Below are 20,780 nucleotides of genomic sequence, written 5' to 3'. Positions count from 1 at the left end.
CTCCGCAGAGGCCTTGAAAAGCAAACGGCGGTGACTTAGTATATCGGGGCCTTCGAGGAGCAGGTCATGGGAACCCCACGCTTTCTGTTTCTCTCAACGTTCTCACCTGGCTAGAGGCTGGCTGGCCTTCCATCCTGTTCTACCCTGAGGTGTGCAGGGAGTCTGCCTGGGCAAATCACACCTGAAGTCGAGGCCAGGCACGGGTGTGTGTGTGTGTCGTATTTACTTTTCTCTAGTTGTAATAAAACACCACGCCCAAGAGTGACATAGGGAAGAGCTTATTTTAGTGTGCGGCTCCAGAGGGATAAGAGTCCAGGACGGTGGAAAGCAACAAGTGGAAAGCATGGCGGTGGGAGCAGAAGCTAAGAGCTATCTTCAGTCATCGGCTGGCCGTGAAGCAGAGAGAGCAATCTGGAAATGGGCTGAGGCAATGAAGCCTCAAAACAAGCCCTTGGTTCCATACTCCCTCTAGCAATGTCATACCTCCTAAGCCTCCCCAATTGTGCCGCCAACTGGGGACCAAGTATTCAAATACATGAGCTTATGGAAGGCATGTCTCACTCCAAACACCACAGTGGGCTTGCTTATCATCCAGAGGAACAATGATATCCACATAACACAACCAGCATTTCCCCCATTAGCTGTGGGTTCTCCATCTGCCTCCCAGTCAAATTTAACAGCTGCAGTAACGGAGACTTCCTAGCTATTGCCACCATAGCAGGAACAGTCAAGTCATCTTACAGGGTCTGTGAAATGCCTGCAAATGGAGATTTTTCAGTCTATAATGTTCTCCTCCTCTGTCAGCCTCCTGTGCTCTCATGTGAGGATGGGATGAAGGGCTCGATGTCATTCCCTTGGCGGAAAGGGTGATTTCCCTTGGAAGTTACCTGGTACCAGTCATGAATCATAGTGTTGTGTCTGTTCCGCCTTCAGGACGTGAACAAGCAAAAGATGTGTCTTTCTGAGCCCACGGCTCTTAACAGAAAAACTAATAATGACTGATGAGGGCTGACAACAAATGCCGAAGGAAGCGCACGAGTGGGAGGTGCTGGAGATAATTTAAAGGGACAGCTTGGAAATTAGATCTCTGAAACATGGCCGAGTTCAGGACAGCAGTGGCAGTGAAGACGACATTGAGATGAACAGGGATGTGGTTGGAGGTAAATGGCCCAGGTGGGCTTAAAAATACCAGAACGTACGATTCCAAAGCAACGTGAAATACTGGTCAGCTGGGCCCAGGGGTACAGGCGTTTAATCCTAGTTACTCAGCAGGAAGAGGATTGCAAGTCCAAAGCCAGCCTGGTCTACAAAGTGATTTAAAGGCCAGCCTGGGCAATGTACTGAGATGGTCTCAGACTGAAAAGCAAAGACAGCACCGAGGGTGTAGTTCAGGGGTGAAGGGTTTGCCTAACATGCGTTGAGGCCCTGGCTGCAAAAATATCTATGAGATGACTTCAAGGTCAATGACTTTTGAGAGCATCACAGTTCAGGCATATTTGGCTCTTCCACTTACCCATCCCAGGAGGTCCCTGTCTGTATATGGCCATGGGTGGGGACACCCGCCTCACCTGGGCAAGGCCCCGCATTTGAACCCTAGCCCCGCAAAAGCAACAACAATAATAAGCAGACCCACAAGATAATAACCATTCCCGACGGGTCGTTGATTACTAACAGAAGGGCGCTTCCTGGCACTGCTCCACCTAGGAGTGCCCCCTCAGAGAGAGCGGTTTCCTGGGAACCTTAATCTTTATTCTCACCACAACAAATACCTTCCTCCTCCTCTCAAGGCAGCACCAACTCGGGCAGGGCTGTAGCTCAAACCTGGGTGCAAACCATGCACCATACGATGGGCGGTCACAACCATCAGAGTCAATTTTCTTTGGTTGCACTTCTTAATCTTATCTTTATTTTGAATTAGTTGGGAGGGTGAACTTCCCTTAGCCTGCTAATATTAGAACCAGCAGCTGTAAAAGCAGGAACTGTTTAAAAAGTTGTGGGTGGGTCAGAGAAAAACAACATTATTTCATTTGTTCGGAAGAAACAAAATTAAAAGGAACATTGAGATAGGGAGAGGAGCAGTTTGGGGTATACAAGTGAATACATGTTCTCATATTAAAGAGAAATCGGTTTGTGAAACTTTATATAAAGGAACGTGAAACACAGTAACTATTCTTCTAACTTAATTTACATTATTTCAGCTTCCTATTCTTGCAAGTATATCTACATTGTAATATATAAGGTACATGTAAGATGTGTTCTGGTTTGTTTTTAGTTTTTTATTTATGTTACATAAGTATGTCCAGGTATTGGCACTAGTTATTTTTTATGTGTATAAATGTGCCTCTGTGTGTGCCTATATGTGTGCCTGTGTGTGTACCTGTGTGTGTGTGAACCGGTGTGTGTGCCTGTGTGTATGCCTGTGTGTTTGTGCCTGTGTGAATGCCTGTGTGTGTGTGGCTATGTATATGCCTATATGTGTACCTGTGTGTATGCCTGTGTGTGTGCCTGTGTGTATGTCTGTGTGTGTGCCTGTGTGTGTGTGAACTGGTGTGTGTGCCTGTGTGTATGCCTGTGTGTGTGTGTGAACTGGTGTGTGTGCCTGTGTGTATGCCTGTGTGTGTGCCTGTGTGTGTGTGCTTGTGTGTGTGTGTGTGCCTGTGCACAATTTGTGTGCATAGTATCTGGAGAGGCCAGAAGAGGCTGACAGATCCCCTGGAACTACAGTTACAGATGGCTGTGAGCCACCACTGGGTGCTGGGAATTGAACTCAGGTCCTCTAGAAGAACAAGCAGTGCTCTTAACCAGGGAACCATTTCTCCAGACCCCACAGTTGTGATTTTTACATCCCCACAAGATCCTATCATGCCAACATAATCCCTGCCTACTTGGGGGCTGGAGAGTGAGTTCCAGAGTTTTCCAGTCTTCAGGCTTTTCTGTGGCTACAAGCAAGTGTCAAAATTCAGTCACATGAAGGAGGGTAGAGAAGGAGCTGGAGAGGCCCCTGATGGAAGGCTTTAGTGTATGTCTGTAACTTCTGTGTTGAGTGTTTCCTTGTTACCTGAGCAAAGCCAAGGTGACAATCCACTGACAAGTGCTGGACAGGCAGAGTGGGGGACTATCACTCACAGATTCACTGTCTTTCCCACCCAAACACGCTGTGACACTCACTCTCCTTTGCCAATGGTTCTACATTCGCTCTGTTAGCAGGGCACCTGGAGAGCTTTGTAAGTCCCCAGGACAAGCTACTTGCTTTATTATACTCGCTTCCTGTGACTTCCTGTCTGCTTGCTGTTGCTGTGAGCCAGTCCCAGCAACACCTATTCACCATGGCAGAAGCAGTTCTTACCCGGGGTATCTAAACCCAGAGTGCAACTTTGTAGCTTTTGCAGAAGGGAAGCGACTCCACCGCCCTTCTCCCACCCCAAACCTGCTCCTGACCTCAAGGTCTCAGCACTAGGCCCCGCAACTACCACCTCCCAGGTTGGAGTTTCCCCCTTTATCCCTTTTCCCTTATTTAATTCTTGCCTGTTCTCTGTCGAAAATATTTTTAGGATGTTTTAATCTTTTTTTTTTCTACCAGTATTGATGCAGTGAATACTATACTGTATTACTAATATTTTTTCTTGGGTTTTCAAGACAGGCTTTCTGTGTACCCCTAACTATCCTGGACCTCGCTCTGTATGCCAGGCTGGCCTTGAACATATTCTGTAGATCAGGTTGGCCCCAAACTCAGAGATCTGCCTGCCTCTGCCTCCCGAGTGCTTATTTTTTTACGTGTATAAGAAGAATGCTTTCCTTGAACTTATCTTTGTACCATGTGTGTACCTGATGACCCTGGAGATCAGAAGAGGACCTCAGATACCCTGAGACTTAAGTTACAGACAGTTGGGAGCCACCATATGGACGCTGGGAACCAAACCCAGGTCCTGTGGAAGAGCAGTCAGTGCTCTTTAGTCACCGAGCCAACTCTCCAACCCCTGTGCTTAATTTTCAGTGTACGGGTTTAATTAGAAACTCACAGTTGAGTGGCAGTGGCGCACACCTTTAATCCCAGCTTTCAAGAGGCAAAGGCGGGTGGATCTGTTAGTTCAAAGCCAGCCTGGTCTACAGAACAAGTTCTAGGACAGGTTCCAAAAGCTACACAGAGAAACCCTGTCTCAAAAAAACAAAACAAAACAAAACAAAACAAAAAAAAAAAAGGAAAACGACACAAACTGAGGACCAGCTGGATATGGCAAATATAGGTCAACGAGCAGAGACTACAGAAACAAGCATAATCAATAGAATACAAGAGATAGAAGAAAGAATCTCAGATTCTAAAGACAACATAGAGAAAATAAACGGACTGATCAAAGAAAACACCAAAACCAACAAATTCTCATCACAAAACATTCAGGAAATATGGGACACAATAAAAAGACCAAACCTAAGAATAATAGGGATAGAAGAAGGAGAAGAGGCACAGCTCAAAGGTCCAGAAAACATTTTTAACAAAATTATGGAAGAAAACTTCCCCAACATAAAGAAAGATATTCCTTTGAATATTCAAGAAGCATACAGAACACCAAACAGACTGGATCAAAAAAAAACGTCCCCTCGCCATATAATAATCAAAACACAAAATATACAGATTAAAGAAAGAATATTAAGAGCTGCAAAGGAAAAAGGCCAAGTAACTTATAAAGGTAAACCGATCAGACTTACACCTGACTTCTCTATGGAAACCATGAAAGCCAGAAGGTCCTGGATAGAGGTACTACAGAAACTAAGAGACCATGGATGCAAACCCAAACTACTATACCCAGCCAAGCTATTGTTCACTATCAATGGAGAAAACAAGACATTCCAGGATAAGAACAAATTTAAACAATACGTTGCCACAAATCCAGCCCTACAGAAAGTAATAGAAGGAAAATCACAACCCAAGGAATCCAACATTGCCAACACTGCCTACAATAACCCAGGCATCTAGCGACCCTTCAACAGCACAACTCAAAGAAGGGAGACACACAAACTCTTCTACCAAAAGCAGTAAGAATAACCGGAGTTAACAACCACTGGTCATTAATATCACTTAATATTAATGGTCTCAATTCACCAATAAAAAGGCACAGGCTAAGAGATTGGATGCGAAAACAGGATCCAACAGTCTGCTGTTTGCAAGAAACTCATCTCAACCACAAAGACAGGCATCTACTCAGAGTAAAGGGTTGGGAAAAGGTTTTTCAAGCAAATGGTCCTAAGAAAAAAGCAGGTGTGGCCATACTAATTTCTAACAAAACTGACTTCAAACTAAAATCAATCAGAAGAGATCGACAGGGACACTTTATACTCATAACAGGAACGATTCAGCAGGATGAAGTCTCAATCCTGAATATCTATGCCCCTAATATAAAAGCACCCACTTATGTAAAAGAAATATTGCTAAAACTCAAGGCAGACATCAAATCACACACACTAGTAGTAGGAGACTTCAACACACCTCTCTCACCAATGGACAGGTCAATCAGACAGAAAACTAATAGAGAATTAAGAGAATTGTTGGAGGTAATGAATCAAATGGACTTAACAGACATCTATAGAACACTCCACCCAAATAGGAAAGAATACACCTTCTTCTCTGCAGCTCATGGAACCTTCTCGAAAATTGACCACATACTTGGAAACAAAGGAAACCTCCACAGATACAAAAAAAATCAGTGTCCACCTGTGTCTTATCAGATCACCACGGATTAAAGTTAGAAGCCACCAACAAAGCTACCCCCAGAAAGCTGACAAACTCATGGAAACTGAACAGTCAACTACTGAACCACACCTGGGTCAAGGAAGAAATTAAGAAAGAAATTAAAGTCTTCCTTGAATTTAATGAAAACAAAGAGACAACATACTCAAACCTATGGGACACGATGAAAGCAGTGCTAAGAGGAAAGTTCATAGCACTAAGTGCCCACTTAAAGAAAACGGAGAAAGCATACATTGGGGACTTAACAGCACACCTGAAAGCTCTAGAAAAAAAAGAAGCAGACGCGCCCAGGAGGAGTAGAAGACTGGAAATAATCAAACTGAGGGCAGAAATCAACAAAATAGAAACACAGAAAACAGTCCAAAGAATCAATGAAACAAAAAGTTGGTTCTTGGAGAAAATCAGCAAGATTGACAAACCCCTATCCAAACTAATTAAACGACAGAGAGAGAACACGCAAATAAATAAGATCAGAAATGAAAAGGGGGACATAACCACAGACACAGAGGAAATTCAGAGAATCATTAGATCTTACTACAAAAGCCTGTATGCCACAAAACTGGAAAATGCAAAAGAAATGGACACTTTTTTAGATAAGTACCATATACCAAACCTAAACCAAGACCAGGTGAACGATCTAAATAGACCTGTTAGTCGCGAAGAATTAGAAACAGTTATCAAAAATCTCCCTTCCAAAAAAAGCCCAGGGCCAGATGGTTTCAATGCAGAATTCTACCAGAACTTCCAAGAAGAGGTAATACCTATACTTCTTAATATATTTCACAATATAGAAACAGAAGAGTCATTGCCAAATTCCTTTTATGAAGCTACAGTTACCCTGATACCAAAACCACACAAAGACCCAACCAAGAAAGAGAATTACAGGCCTATCTCACTCATGAACATCGACGCAAAAATTCTCAATAAAATACTGGCAAACCGAATCCAAGAACACATTAGAAAAGTTATCCATTATGATCAAGTAGGCTTCATTCCAGAGATGCAGGGCTGGTTCAACATACGCAAATCTATCAATGTAATCCACCATATAAATAAACTGAAAGAAAAAAACCATATGATCATTTCATTAGATGCTGAAAAAGCATTCGACAAAATTCAACACTCCTTTATGATAAAGGTCTTGGAGAGATTAGGGATACAAGGGGCATACCTAAATATAATAAAAGCTATTTACAGCAAGCCGACAGCTAACATTAAATTAAATGGAGAAAAACTCAAAGCCATCCCACTAAAATCAGGAACACGACAAGGATGTCAACTCTCTCCATACCTCTTCAATATAGTGCTTGAAGTTCTAGCAATAGCAATAAGACAACATAAGGGGATCAAGGGGATCCATATTGGAAAGGAAGAAGTTAAGCTTTCATTATTTGCAGATGATATGATAGTATACATAACCGACCCCAAAAACTCTACCAAAGAACTCCTACAGCTGATAAACACCTTTGGTAATGTGGCAGGATACAAAATCAACTCCAAAAAATCAGTTGCCTTCCTATACACTAAGGATAAGGAAGCAGAGAGGGAAATCAGAGAAGCATCACCTTTCACGATAGCCACAAATAGCATAAAATACCTTGGGGTAACTCTGACCAAGGAAGTGAAAGATCTATTTGACAAGAACTTTAAGTCTTTGAAGAAAGAAATTGAAGAGGACACCAGAAAATGGAAGGACCTCCCTTGCTCTTGGATTGGGAGGATCAACATAGTAAAAATGGCAATTCTACCAAAAGCAATCTATAGATTCAACGCAATCCCCATCAAAATCCCATCAAAATTCTTCACAGATCTGGAGAAGACAATAATCAACTTTATATGGAAAAACAAAAAACCCAGGATAGCCAAAACAATCTTATACAATAAAGGATTGTCTGGAGGCATTACCATCCCTGACTTCAAACTCTATTACAGAGCTACAGTACTGAAAACGGCTTGGTACTGGCATAAAAACAGAGAAGTCGACCAATGGAATAGAATAGAAGACCCTGACTTTAGCCCACAAACCTATGAACACCTGATTTTCGATAAAGGAGCTAAAAGTATACAATGGAAAAAAGAGAGCATCTTCAACAAATTGTGCTGGCAAAACTGGAAGTCAATCTGTAGAAGAATGAAAATAGATCCATATATATCACCATGCACAAAACTCAAGTCCAAATGGATTAAAGACCTCAATATCAGTCCAAACACACTGAATCTGATAGAAGAGAAAGTGGGAAGTACTCTACAACACATGGGCACAGGAGAACACTTCCTACGTACAACCCCAGCAGCACAAACACTAAGGACATCATTGAATAAATGGGACCTCCTGAGACTGAGAAGCTTCTGTAAAGCAAAGGACACTGTCACTAAGACAGAAAGGCAACCCACTGCCTGGGAGAAGATCTTCACCAACCCCGCAACTGACAAAGGTCTGATATCCAAAATATACAAAGAACTCAAGAAATTAGACCGTAAAAGGTTAATCAATCCAATTATAAAATGGGGCACTGAGCTGAACAGAGACTTTTCAACAGAAGAAGTTCAAATGGCCAAAAGTCACTTAAGATCATGCTCAACTTCCTTAGCAATCAGGGAAATGCAAATCAAGACAACATTAAGATACCATCTTACACCGGTCAGAATGGCTAAAATCAAAAACACCAATGATAGCCTCTGCTGGAGAGGTTGTGGAGAAAGGGGCACTCTCATCCATTGCTGGTGGGAATGCAAACTTGTGCAACCACTTTGGAAAGCAGTGTGGCGGTTTCTCAGGAAAGTCGGGTTCAACCTACCTCTTGACCCAGCAATACCACTATTGGGAATATACCCAAGAGATGCCCAAACATACAACAAAAGTATATGCTCAACTATGTTCATAGCAGCATTGTTTGTAATTGCCAGAACCTGGAAACAACCTAGATGTCCTTCAATGGAAGAATGGATGAAGAAAGTATGGAATATATACATATTAGAGTACTACTCAGCAGTAAAAAACAATGACTTCTTGAATTTTGCATACAAATGGACGGAAATTGAAAACACTATCCTGAGTGAGGTAAGCCAGACCCAAAAAGAGGAACATGGGATGTACTCACTCATATTTGGTTTCTAGCCATAAATAAAGGACATTGAGACTATAATTCGTGACTCTAGAGAAGCTAAATAAGAAGGTGAACCCAAAGAAAAACATATAAGCATCCCCCTGAATATTAACCTTCATCAGGCGATGAAAGAAGACAGAGACAGAGACCAACATTGGAGCACTGGACTGAAGTCTCACGATCCAAAGGAGGAGCAGAAGGAGAGTGAGCACGAGCAAGGAACTCAGGACGGCGAGGGGTGCACCCACACACTGAGGCAATGGGGATGATCTATCGGGAACTCACCAAGGCCAGCTGGCCGGGGACTGAAAAAGCATGGGACAAAACCGGTCTCGCTGAACATAATGGACAATGAGGACTACTGAGAACTGAAGAACAATGGCAATGGGTTCTTGATCCTATTGCATGTAATGGCTTTGTGGGAGCCCAGGTAGTTTGGATGCTCACCTTAATAGACCTGGATGGAGGTGGGTGGTCCTTGGACCTCCCACAGGGCAGAGAAACCTGCTTACTCTTTGGGCTGAGGAGGAAGGAAGACTTGATTGGGGGAGGGGGAGGGAATGGGAGGTGGTGGCGGGGAAGAGGCAGAAATCTTTAATAATTAAATTAATTAATTAATAAAAAAATCAGCAAGAAAAAAAATGTAAAATAATAGTAATAATACTATTAAATGATAGGATTAATAAATACTAATAAAGTGAATGGCACTTGAAAAAAAAAAAGGAAAACAAAAAAAAGAAATTTTGCTAGTACCTTGCAAACTTGTTTAAAACTTCTCTAAGAATATGACATTCTTAACATTCTTTAATTTCCCAATACAACTCTTTTGGTCATTGTATGAAACCAGAACCAGAGTCACATGGTTATTAAGTCCCCATACCTTATAAGAATAAGTTTCTGTCTCCTAAACTTAATGTACCCTGCAAAACATGTTTTTCAGCTTTCACTGAACTTGTGACCCAATGATCTATGACCTCCCTTTGCCATGCTGAACTCATGACCCCATGATAACTGTCATTTGCCTTGCAAAATATATTTTCAAGATACTTTGAGCTATACCCGTCGTCACCTACCCCGTGATCTATGACTCTCCTTCCACATGATGTATATTCTTGCTCTGATTCTTACTGCCTTAGCTAGGGTTTCTATTGCTGTGAAGGGAACTCTTACGAAGGAAAACCTTTAACTGGGGCTGGCTTACAGTTCAGAGGTTCAGTGCATCATCGCCCTGGCAGGGAGCATGGCGGCATGCAGGCAGACACCGTGCTGGAGAAGGAGCGGAGAGTTCTCCATTGGGACCCATAGGCGACAGAAAGTGAGAGGGACACACACACTAGTCAGGCTTGAGCTTAGGAGACTTCAAAGCCCACTCCTTCATGACACACTTCCTCCAACAAGGCTGCATCTCCCAATAGCGGGCCTGTAGCCTATGGGGGCTATTTTTATACAAACTGCCACACTTAACCTTTCAATGTTTTCTTCCTAACAGCCGAATCTCGCCCCTGTAAACCCTCCTACAGCTATTCTACCAACCCTAATAGTCCGTAAGGGGCCTACTCTGAAAAATCTCAACTCAGGGTTGAGACAGTCAGCTGACCAGTCCCAGGTGCACTTTTAAAATAATGCCTGTGTTGTTTAGATAATTGTGGATTTGATCTTTCTCCTCAAGTTTTTCAGATTTAACAATTGTTTCTCTATGTTTTGGGTTGTTTGTTTGAGACAGAGTCTAATGTAGCCGCCCAACTGTCCTAGCCAAGAATGACCTTGAACTCTTGACCCTCCTGCCTCCATTCCTAGAACTAGCTATGTAGGACACGCCACCACACCTTTTTTTCCATAATATATATAATATATATTATTTTATATACTATTATATATAATCTTTCCAGAAACATATTTCATTTTTCAGTGTATTATTTTCTTTTTTCACTCTGTTGCTTATGTTCTAGGCTCTTGCTCATAGCTGCTGTTTCTACTGTGAGTGTTATGTTCTATCATACAGACTATGTCAGTCTATGTTCTGTGACATACAGACTACATGTCAGTCTGTGCTCTGTGATATACAGACTACATGTCAGTCTGTACTCTGTGACATACAGACTAAATGTCAGTCAGTGTTCTGTGACATACAGACTACATGTCAGCCTATACTCTGTGACATACAGACTACATGCCAGTCTGTACTCTGTGATATACAGACTAATGTCAGTCTGTGTTCTGTGACATACAGACTAAATGTCAGTCTGTACTCTGTGATATACAGACTACATGTCAGTCTATACTCTGTAACATACAGACTAAATGTCAGTCAATGTTCTGTGACAAACTGGACTTAAAATTCTAGGCGAGCACATTTAGTTGTGTTGTGGGTTTTGTTTGTTTGTTTTTTCTTTTGTTTTTCTTTTGAGACAGGGTCTTGCAATGTAACCCTGACTGTCCTGAAACTCACTATGTAGACCAGGCTTGACCTTATGAATGAGCCTCCTGCCTCCCAAGTGCTGAATTCAAGATGTGTCTACCATGTCTGGCTCAAAGTTAGGACCTTGAGCTTCACTCCTTAGTCTTCTGGTTTCTTTTACTCTGTGAGAAGTTGGCTGTTGGTAGTGACTGTCTTCTGTCAGAAACCTAACATTTTTCCTTTGAGGACTTTCAAACCTTCCTCTTCTCTTAAACTTCTTTTTTTGTTGTTGTTGGAGTTTTGGTTGTTTTGTTTGTTTGCATGCTTGCTTGCTTTTGTTTATGTTTTTCAAAACAGGGTTTCTCTATATAACAGCCCTGACTGTCGTGGAACTAGCTCTTGTAGACCAGGCTGGCCTCAAATTTACAGAGATCCGCCTATCTCTGCCTTCTGAGTGCTGGGATTAGAGGAGTGTGCCACCACCGCACGGCTCTCTTGGACATCTAATGTGTCTAATGGATCCAGTTTATTATTAAATTAACATGGAAAGAATTCAGGATGTATTTTTAATCTAAAAGTATTTCTTCATTTAAAATGTTTAACCACTATTGTTCTGTTTCTTTCTTCTTACTAATTCTTTGACGGTCTTCAGGAGCTCTTCTGAAATAAGTATTTGAGCTTTTCAGCCACTCCTCCACAATTCTTGACGGTGCATGTTTATATTTGTGTATCTTTGCCTCCCTGGGTCTTATTCCCAGTGAATCCCTCAAGAACTCACCAACTCTCTCCGAGGCACTGTCCCTCTGGAGCGCATTCTGTATGATCTGAAATTTCCTAATTCGCATTTAGCGTCTGAATCTGATGGCTCCTCACACTTGTCTTTCCTAACTTCTCCTTTAGAATTGGCAGGTTTCCTTCACTTATCTCCCTGAGGATGGTAAAACCTTTGTTAGACTTCTGGTAGTTTTACCAAGTGAACTTGAACAGCAATGAAGTTATGAGACATGAATGTTATACTGATTTTGCTGGCTGGAGAACTTGTGGCATCTCTTCCTGATTTTTTGTTTTGTTTTGTTTTTTTCTCTTTCTGATTTTTAAAGGCTCAATTTGAATAGGAGTTGCTTGATACTCCTCTTTGGCAACTGTTATACTATAGTGGCTAGATGTTTTCTCCCTCTGTTCTCCCTTCCTCTCTTTCTGCGCTCGTGTTCTCCATACTTCTAGGAACCGAGTTTTTTACACTGTACTTTCTAATTGCTTATTGACTATACAAAATACCACATACTATTAGACTTCTACATCCTGCAGCTTTTATGTATTCCCTTTTCCATATATGCTACATATTTTCCCTCAATACAGTTTATTATTTTTATCAGTCTATACTAATTACACAAAATAATAGGTTTCATTATATACTCATATGTGCATACAATGTGCTGTGATCATATTTACCCTACTGCTATCCTTTCTTATCCCCTATGTTCTTCCCAATGTGCTTTTATTTCCCTCTCTCTCTTTTTTAAATGTAGATTCCACACGTGAGAGAAAAATATGTGATATTTGCCTTTGTGACTCTGGATCATTTCACCTAAAATGATGATCTCAAGTTCTACGCATTCATTTGTTTTTGTTTTTGTTTTGTCAGTTTCTGGTGTGTTTTCTTTGGTTTTCTTTTTTTTTTTCGAGACAGGATTTCTCCGTAGCTTTTTGGTTCCTGTCCTGGAACTAGCTCTTCTAGACCAGGCTGGCCTCGAACTCACAGAGATCCGCCTGCCTCTGCCTCCCGAGTGCTGGGATTAAAGGCGTGCACCACCACCGCCCGGCTCTTTGGTTTTGTTTTTAAAAATGCAGTTTGTTGCTTTCCTGTGTTCATAGCGCTTATTTATTCTTCTCCTTGAACAACTGTGTTTACCGTTTCTAGTACTGTTTGAGATGGATTCTAGTCAAGAAGACAGAAACCCACAGAAAGAATTTAGCATAAATTTTGCTTACATTTGTTAAATTTTCATTGAAGGATGAAAATGCAAAACGGGAATATGAGGGAAATACAGACATTGGAACTGCATGGATAATTTGCTGAAGAATAAAACCTTGGGATAACGGAAGCCTACAGTCGGAAAGGGGGGACTCTACAGTGTAGAGGGCTCTCCCATGGAAATAAAAACCCAACATAACACAGTAGATACCAAGGGATCTTCCAGAGCACCAGACACTGACCCTTAGATGGGGCCATGTCCCTGTTAGCATTAAGTGTCAACACAACATAGACTCACTTGGAAAAGAGATGAGTTTCAGTTGTGTCTTTATCAAGCCGGTCTGTGGTCTTGTCTGTGAGGAACTGTCTTTATTGTTAATTGCTATGAGAAGGCCCAGCCCACTCTGGGTGGCACCAACTCTCAGGCCAATGGTCCTGGGCTGTATTTAAAACTAGCTAAGCATGAATCTATGAGCAAACCAGAGAGCAGCTTCCATGGTTCCCGCATCCAGGTTCCTGCCCAGAATTCCTGCCCTGAGTCTCTTACAACTCGTAAGCTGAAATCCACTCATCCTCCTGAGCTGCTTTTGGTCAGAGTGTTTTATCACAGTAACATAAATAAATAAATAAATAAATAAATAAATAAATAAATAAATAAAACCCCAGAAAACCTTAGAGCAGTCCAGAACATCCCCTCAGCATCAGTTTACCGAAACTCTCTTTTCTATGAGGTTTTGGTGACAGGAAGATTGGCTTTTCCTAGTTTGCTTAGATTCTACCCCTAAAAGGGATATTATGAAGTAGTCTGCAATGCTCTATTGTCTGTCTGTCTTCCTCTGAGTTTGTGTGTGTTTGTGATAGTGCTAGGACACCTTTTCCACTTATTGTCTGCCTTGTTTGTGGGTGGCTGCAGGAATGACTGACAGTGCTGATGGCCTCTGTTACGGCAGGCTTTCTCTCAGCACAAGGATGGGCTCATTCTTCCGGGGAACCAGAGTACCATGTCCACTGTTTCACTTGGGAAGACTCCGCTTGTGTGCTCTATGGTGATTTCATCATATCGTCTTCAAATCCTTCACATGCCCTAGAGTAGTGGTTCTCAACCTCTCGGTCGAGAGCCTTTTGGGGGTCGAATGACCCTTTCATGAATGACCATTGGAAAACACAGGTATTCACATCCTGATTCATAACAGTGGCAAAATTACAGTTATGAAGCAGCAACAAAAATAATTTTATGGCTGGGATCACCATACATGCAGAACTTACGGTCACAGCACTCGGAAGGTTGAGAACCACTTAGAGTATGATAGTTTGGAGTATAGGTTCTGATGCTGGTTTGAGCTAATTTGGAATCTTGACTGTTTCTAGTTGCATGATATTGTACAAGTTTTAGCTCTCTGAACTCGTTTCTGTATCCTGTGCGTATAAAGTTACTTGTGAACTCAGTATAAGACATGGCTATGGCACAGAAAACAAACCAACAACCCACCCCACACACACCAAAAACAAAATAACAAATCCTCATATAATACACAGATATTGCCTTGGACGTTACTGTGGTGTTCCTGGATTCTGAGAGCCGAAGTCGCTGTTGGCTCTGGTTCTTGCACCACAGTCTGCTCTAAAGTTGATAGGCAGCCCCGTCCTCCCGACAGTGTGAACCTGAGAACATGGAGAAGAGTGGGTGATACCTCCCATATAGCCTCACAATGCATCGTAATTCCATCTGGAAATGCCGTGAGGGCTGTAGAGGGCTCAGGAATCTATACCTCGCATATTCATACAAGTGGCTTTGGTCTGCCTAATTGTCTACCCTCCCGCAGGGCATTGACTCTAGACACAGGAAATCCCACGATCTAGTCTTGAGAGATACAGCATTAATTTCTCCACTTGGTGTGCTCCCTCTCCTGCCTTCCTAAGTAGTCTAGAAAAGCACCTCTCTAGATCAATAGAGCGACGCCTTCTTTAGCAATGTCCTCAGGCCCAGTTTCTACTTCCCTTGTGCCAGTGCTGTCACTCAGATGGATCTTGCTTGGTTTCTCTGAAGCTGCATTGTGCCCTGGCTTGCTGGTTTGCCCATAGAGGTTTGCTGTAATTCAGGCTCTCTCTGAGGCTGTGTCACCCGCCCCCTGCCTGTCATTTGCAGCAGCTCTGATGTCTGTGGATTCTTGAAGACATTCTCAGTGCCCCCCACCCAGTTGTTCAGAGCCCAGGGAGCATCCCTGGCTAATAGCTCTTCTTTTTCTCTTTTTTCTCTATATTTGTAGAAGTAACTTGCATCAGCTTGCTCAGGACCCTTTTAGGCGGCTGTGTGGTTTCTGCCACTGTAGGTGTCTTGTCAAGGTTATTTTTCATTGTTTGGGGGATATTTTGGTTCATATTTTCTTTAACTTGCTAAGCTGGGCATGGCATGGCTCTTTTTCACAATGCTCTACCACTCATAATAAAGGAATGCCTTTGTAAAGCTCTTCTGCTGGGTGCTATGCCATGCTATGGCCACTCTGATGCTTTATGGTTGGATTTTCTCCCTTTTTGTTTTTTTCCCAGTGCTGGGCAAGCACTCCACCACAGAGCCCCATCTCTCGCCTCTGAGAACTCTAGTAAACCAAACACATCTTGTTTGGTAAACAAACTGTTTGCTAAACCAGTCATCAAAATGCTAATTTTACTGTAAGCTTGTTTTGTCTAATTTGATCTTTAACTCGTCTAGCTAGCCTAAGTTTATTTTACTTGCTTGATTTTTCTAGTTGCATTAGAAAAAAATTAAGTTATTACATTAACCGCATTAGATGAAGACAAACTTTCTGGCCATGATGTGGAATTCGTTGATGCCTGGCATCTCCTGTCCTCCACGTCTCACCCCAGCCCCTGTCTCAGTGTTCAGCTTTGCTCTGGTGTTGACCAGTTTCACACAGGTACAACCTGACAGACAGTTTTGCCTGAGGCTGACACACCTCACCCTCCACTTCCTGCCTGCCTATTGCTAGTTAGGGAGAGCCGCAGACAGGCGTGTAGGGCCGTCACACCCCACGGACCGCAAGACAGGAATGCAAAGCAGAAAGGGTGGTGAGGAGCTTTACCAGCAAGGATAAGACTGAAACTGCCTGTAGAGACACATGTTCCTAAGGTCATCTCACAGGGATGTCAAAGAAAACAGTGAAACGTGCTTACATCCAGAACATTTATAGCCCCAAGTCCCACCCTACTACCCTTCTCTCTCACCCCTAAATCCAAACACCACCTCAGAAAACCTCCTTACAATTCCATTTGTGAAAGTAGGCTGACGAGAAGCAACCCAGTGCATGCAATTTTTAAACCTTTCTTAAATTTTAGGTTTTGATTCATCTTCAAGTTTTCTGTCATGCCTATTTTCTTAAGTAAGAAGTATCCCCTTCCCTCTTCCAAGAAGATTTCCATATACTATTCAAAAGAGAAAAAAAAAACCACAGTCATCCCTCTGAAATCAAATCCACTCAAGAGTTCTGGCTCTTATTGGTCTAAAAATAAAATTGATTATAATAGATTTTAAAGTAGGAAGCAGCTGGGTGGTGGTGGTGCGTGCAGTGAATCCCAGCACTGGGGAGACCAAGGCAGGTGGCTCTCTGTGAGTTCAAGACCACCCTGGTCTACACAGTGAGTCCAGAACAGCTAGGGAGAGAGAGAGAGAGAGACCCTTATAATTAATAATAACAACAATAATAAGTAAAATAAAGCAGGAAGCACATGTAGTATTCTTATTGGCATATACAATTGTCTTAGATAGGGTTGCCATGACAATGGCAACTCTTATAAAGGAAAACAATTGGGGTGGCTTGCTTACATTGACGTCAGGTGGGAAGCAAGACAGCAGGCAGACATGGTGCTGGAGAAGTACTTGAGAGTTCTACTCTTGACTCACAGTCCATCATCATCATCATGGTGGGACATGGCTGTGTACAGGCAGATAATGGCGCAGAAGAAGCAGTTGAGAGTCCTCCATCTTTGATCCATAGGCAACAGGAAGTGAACTATCTCTCTGGATGTAGCTTGAGCATATTGGAGACCTTGAAGCCCACCTCCACAGTGACACACTTCCTCCAAGACCACATCTACTCCAACAAAGCCACAGCTCCTATTACTGTTACTCCCTTTGGGGGCCATTTTCTTTCAAACCACCACAACAGATTTGAATTTCCACAGGACACAGAGTTCAACTTTATCTTGTTAGAATGAGACTTGGGACACCCTAACTTGCAGCATTGAAATGACTCTAAGCAGTCAGAGGTTCGTTTCTTTCTCAAGTGCCCAGCCAGGGCTGAAGATATAGGATGGTGAGGTGGCTCTGCACTGAGGTCCTTCCTTGACAGTGTGCCTTCCTCTCCGTCTTTTGCCCCCCAGACCCGGGTGCGCCCTGATGGTGTGTTTCCGGCTTATCAGCTTCCTTTGTGTTCCTGTTCTAACCCACAGGGAAGGAAGATGGAGGAGCCCCTGGTTTTGTGACTTTACCCCTGAGGGAGAACTCTGAAGCCACTTGGATCACCCCTATTCATGTCCTATGACTCAGGCTTGTTCCTGTGGTCCACCAGCTGGAGAAGGCTAGAAGCCACGGCTCTCACTGAGTGTCTGTGTGCCCTGGGAACCACTCAGAGATTCTGTCCTCAAATATGAGGTAGTTAGCTGTGTTGCTAGGGGCAAAGCCCGGGCCTGCACAGCTGTAACAAACTCAGCCACTTATCCTTGAAAGGTATATTGAGAGGTATATAAACATGTAACACAGAAAAATGAAATTTAGTCAATGCGGCCACGTTGGGAAGAGAAACAAAGAGATCCAATGACCCTCTGAAGCCCTTATTCAGGGCCCTGACATGGAGTTTTTGGTTTAAATAGCAGGCCAGGGATATGTAGAACTGATCAGCATATGGTCCCTCCACACTGTCTCGGCTCCAGTCTCTCTGCAAGATGATCTAACAAGCTGTCAGGACAGCAGGCAGCCCCTTCCTGGGAGACAAGTTTCTCCTCTGGCTGGCACCAGGCTTTAGCTTGTTTCTTCTCCCAGCATGAGACAGCTAGAGAAATCCTTCTTTCTTAGGGACTATTTTTAAAGAATCGGTTAGCCAGCCAGGCATGGGAGTGCACACCTTTAATCCCAGCACTCAGGAGACAGAAGCAGGTAGATCTCTGTGAGTTTGAGGCTAGTCTGGTCTACAGGGCGAATTCCAGGACAGACTCCAAAGCTACACTGAGAAACTCTGTCCAAAAGAACGATTTAAAAAATGTAAATGAATTTCTATGTTGCACATATTGCCAACAACAACAAAAATTTGTTGTATATAGGAGTCCAAAGCCCTACTAACATATGAGAACATACCTTACTTGGAGATAGAGTGGTAACAGAGACAATTTGTTAAATGAGGTTGTTAGGGTGGGCTTCCTCCAGTACACTTGGTGTCCTAATAAAAGGTGAATAGGCTCAGAGACACAGGGAGGAAGAAGGTGACACCCTGCAAACCATGGAGGTGGCTCAGAAGCCCTGCATCCAGAGCAGTGGGCAGGCGCGTGTGTTTCTATTGTTAAAGTGCCCTGTTCTCCAGGGTTTAGCTCCCCTGACCCTACCAGACCCGTGACGTGCAACAATGTAGAGCTGAGGCAGGAAGCTTGTTCCTGTCGGCTGATTTCTAACCATCCAGTTTTCAAAGAGAGCTTTGACTCAGTGGGTGTGGACTTCTGAACTGTAATTTCTTATGGGTCTCTCACCATCTACTTACCTGTCCTGTTGCCTTCCTCGGACCCTCTGGGAGCTAGGATTCTTTATTATTATGATGAAGGGGGTTAATGGAATTATCTTTAATCCCTGTGTTATAAGTAGATGGTTAATAAAGCTGCTGGACTCTCCAGCTGAGGGACAGTCCAGCTTCTACGAGGGCACTTCATGCCACTTTAACTTCCGGATAGCCAGGACCCCACAGAAGAGGTCAAACAAACTTGGGGAACGCTGAGTCTGCTTCCATCATTCCAAAGACCTCAGGCCTGTCAGCATGCTAAGGAATCGGGAAGTCTTACAAGAACTCAAGCTAGGGGCTGGAGAGATGGCTCAGTGGTTAAGAGCATTACCTGCTCTTCCAAAGGTCCTGAGTTCAATTCCCAGCAACCACATGGTGGCTCACAACCATCTGTAATGAGGTCTGGTGCCCTCTTCTGGACTTCAGGCATACACGCAGAAAGAATATTGTATACATAATAAATAAATAAATATTTAAAAGAACTCAAGCTAGGTTTCACCAGACATCCCCGGGAGCCCTGAGCCCCTGCTTACCTGTGTCCTGAGAAGCCAGTATCCCACGTGTCTTTCAGAGACAGCATCCATTTGTGCTGCTGTGTTGTTCCACTCGCTTTACTCCGTCTTCTGTTACTAAGAACAAATGCCCCAGTCCTGTGTTACGACTCACGGCAAATTATAAGACAAAGTGGTTTGTTTGGTTCACAGTTATGGTTGAAAGGCAGGAGTCACAGCTGGCACACAGCCTTGCTGACGGAGTCCCAGGACATCGCAGGGCACCATCATATGGCAAGGGACAGGAATGGCATGTTCATGTCCCTTGTCGTCTTCCTTCTCTTCATTTTTTTTTTAAGTTTAGAAACTTTATTTTTATTTTACGTATATGAGGTTTTTGTTTTTTGTTTTTTTTCAGAGAAGATCAAGACTTTTTACTGAACGTGATTTAGTAGGGAACAGGAGAACACCGTGGAAGTCCTCAGGAATACAGGGCCCACCCCTTGTACAGGGGACTGGAATTGGAGATATATCTGGCCCCATGCCATCAGGAGCAAGTGACTATATCTTCACATTCATCTGCATTGAACTTGGTGAAGGCCCACTTCTTTGAGAGAAGGGTCTTCGGGTGGCCAGGGAACTTGAACTCGGCTCTAGGCAGAGCCTCAATCATGTGTTCCTTGTTCCGCAGCTTGGTGCAGACGGATATGGTGACCTGGCCAGTGTGAAGTCTGGCCACTGTGCCTTGGGGCTTCCCAAAGGAACCACACAAACCTGTCTGAAACCTCAACTGGGGACAACATTGAAATCAGAGACTTGAATAACGGCCGGAAAAATCATCTCCGAGGTCCCTTAGGGCAACTCACAAGGCAACACTACCAAGGAGGCCGCTGTTTGCAACCATTGCGCACCAGGCCCCCATGGGGAAAGGGACTTGACTGGCTAAGTCAGCTATGAGTATAATGTTTTATCTGTATGGGCGTGTGCTACATGCATACCTAATGCTCACGGAAGTCAGAAGGGGCGGGGGGGGGGGGGTCTGATCCTTCAGAACTAAGGTTGAACCAGAGTTACAAGTGGCTGTAACCTGCTATGTGGTAGCTGGGAATCAAACCCCAGTCCTCTATAAGAGCAGTCAGTGCCCTTAACCACTGAGCCATCTCACCAGCCCTTCTCTTCCCTTCTTTAAAACTCTCCAGTACCCACCCCTGCAGACTGCACCCTGAAGATGGTCTCAAAACCTAACCACTTTTCCCTTTCCGGAGCCCCACCTCCTCCATATGCCATTCCATAGGTGAAGTTCCCCT

General features: G+C 43.3%; 1 pseudogene; it reads right to left on the bottom strand.

Moving 5' to 3' along the window:
• Window positions 1-20,307: 20,307 nt before the first annotated feature.
• LOC130889707 (small nucleolar RNA SNORA70) lies at window positions 20,308-20,427 on the bottom strand (annotated as a pseudogene).
• Between the last annotated feature and the right edge of the window lie 353 nt (window positions 20,428-20,780).

The sequence above is a fragment of the Chionomys nivalis genome, chromosome 1 (assembly GCF_950005125.1).
Source record: "Chionomys nivalis chromosome 1, mChiNiv1.1, whole genome shotgun sequence".
In the NCBI taxonomy this organism is placed as follows: Eukaryota; Metazoa; Chordata; class Mammalia; order Rodentia; family Cricetidae; genus Chionomys; species Chionomys nivalis.
The sequence above is the reverse complement of the archived record's forward strand: the minus strand, read 5'-3'. Positions and strand labels throughout refer to the sequence as shown.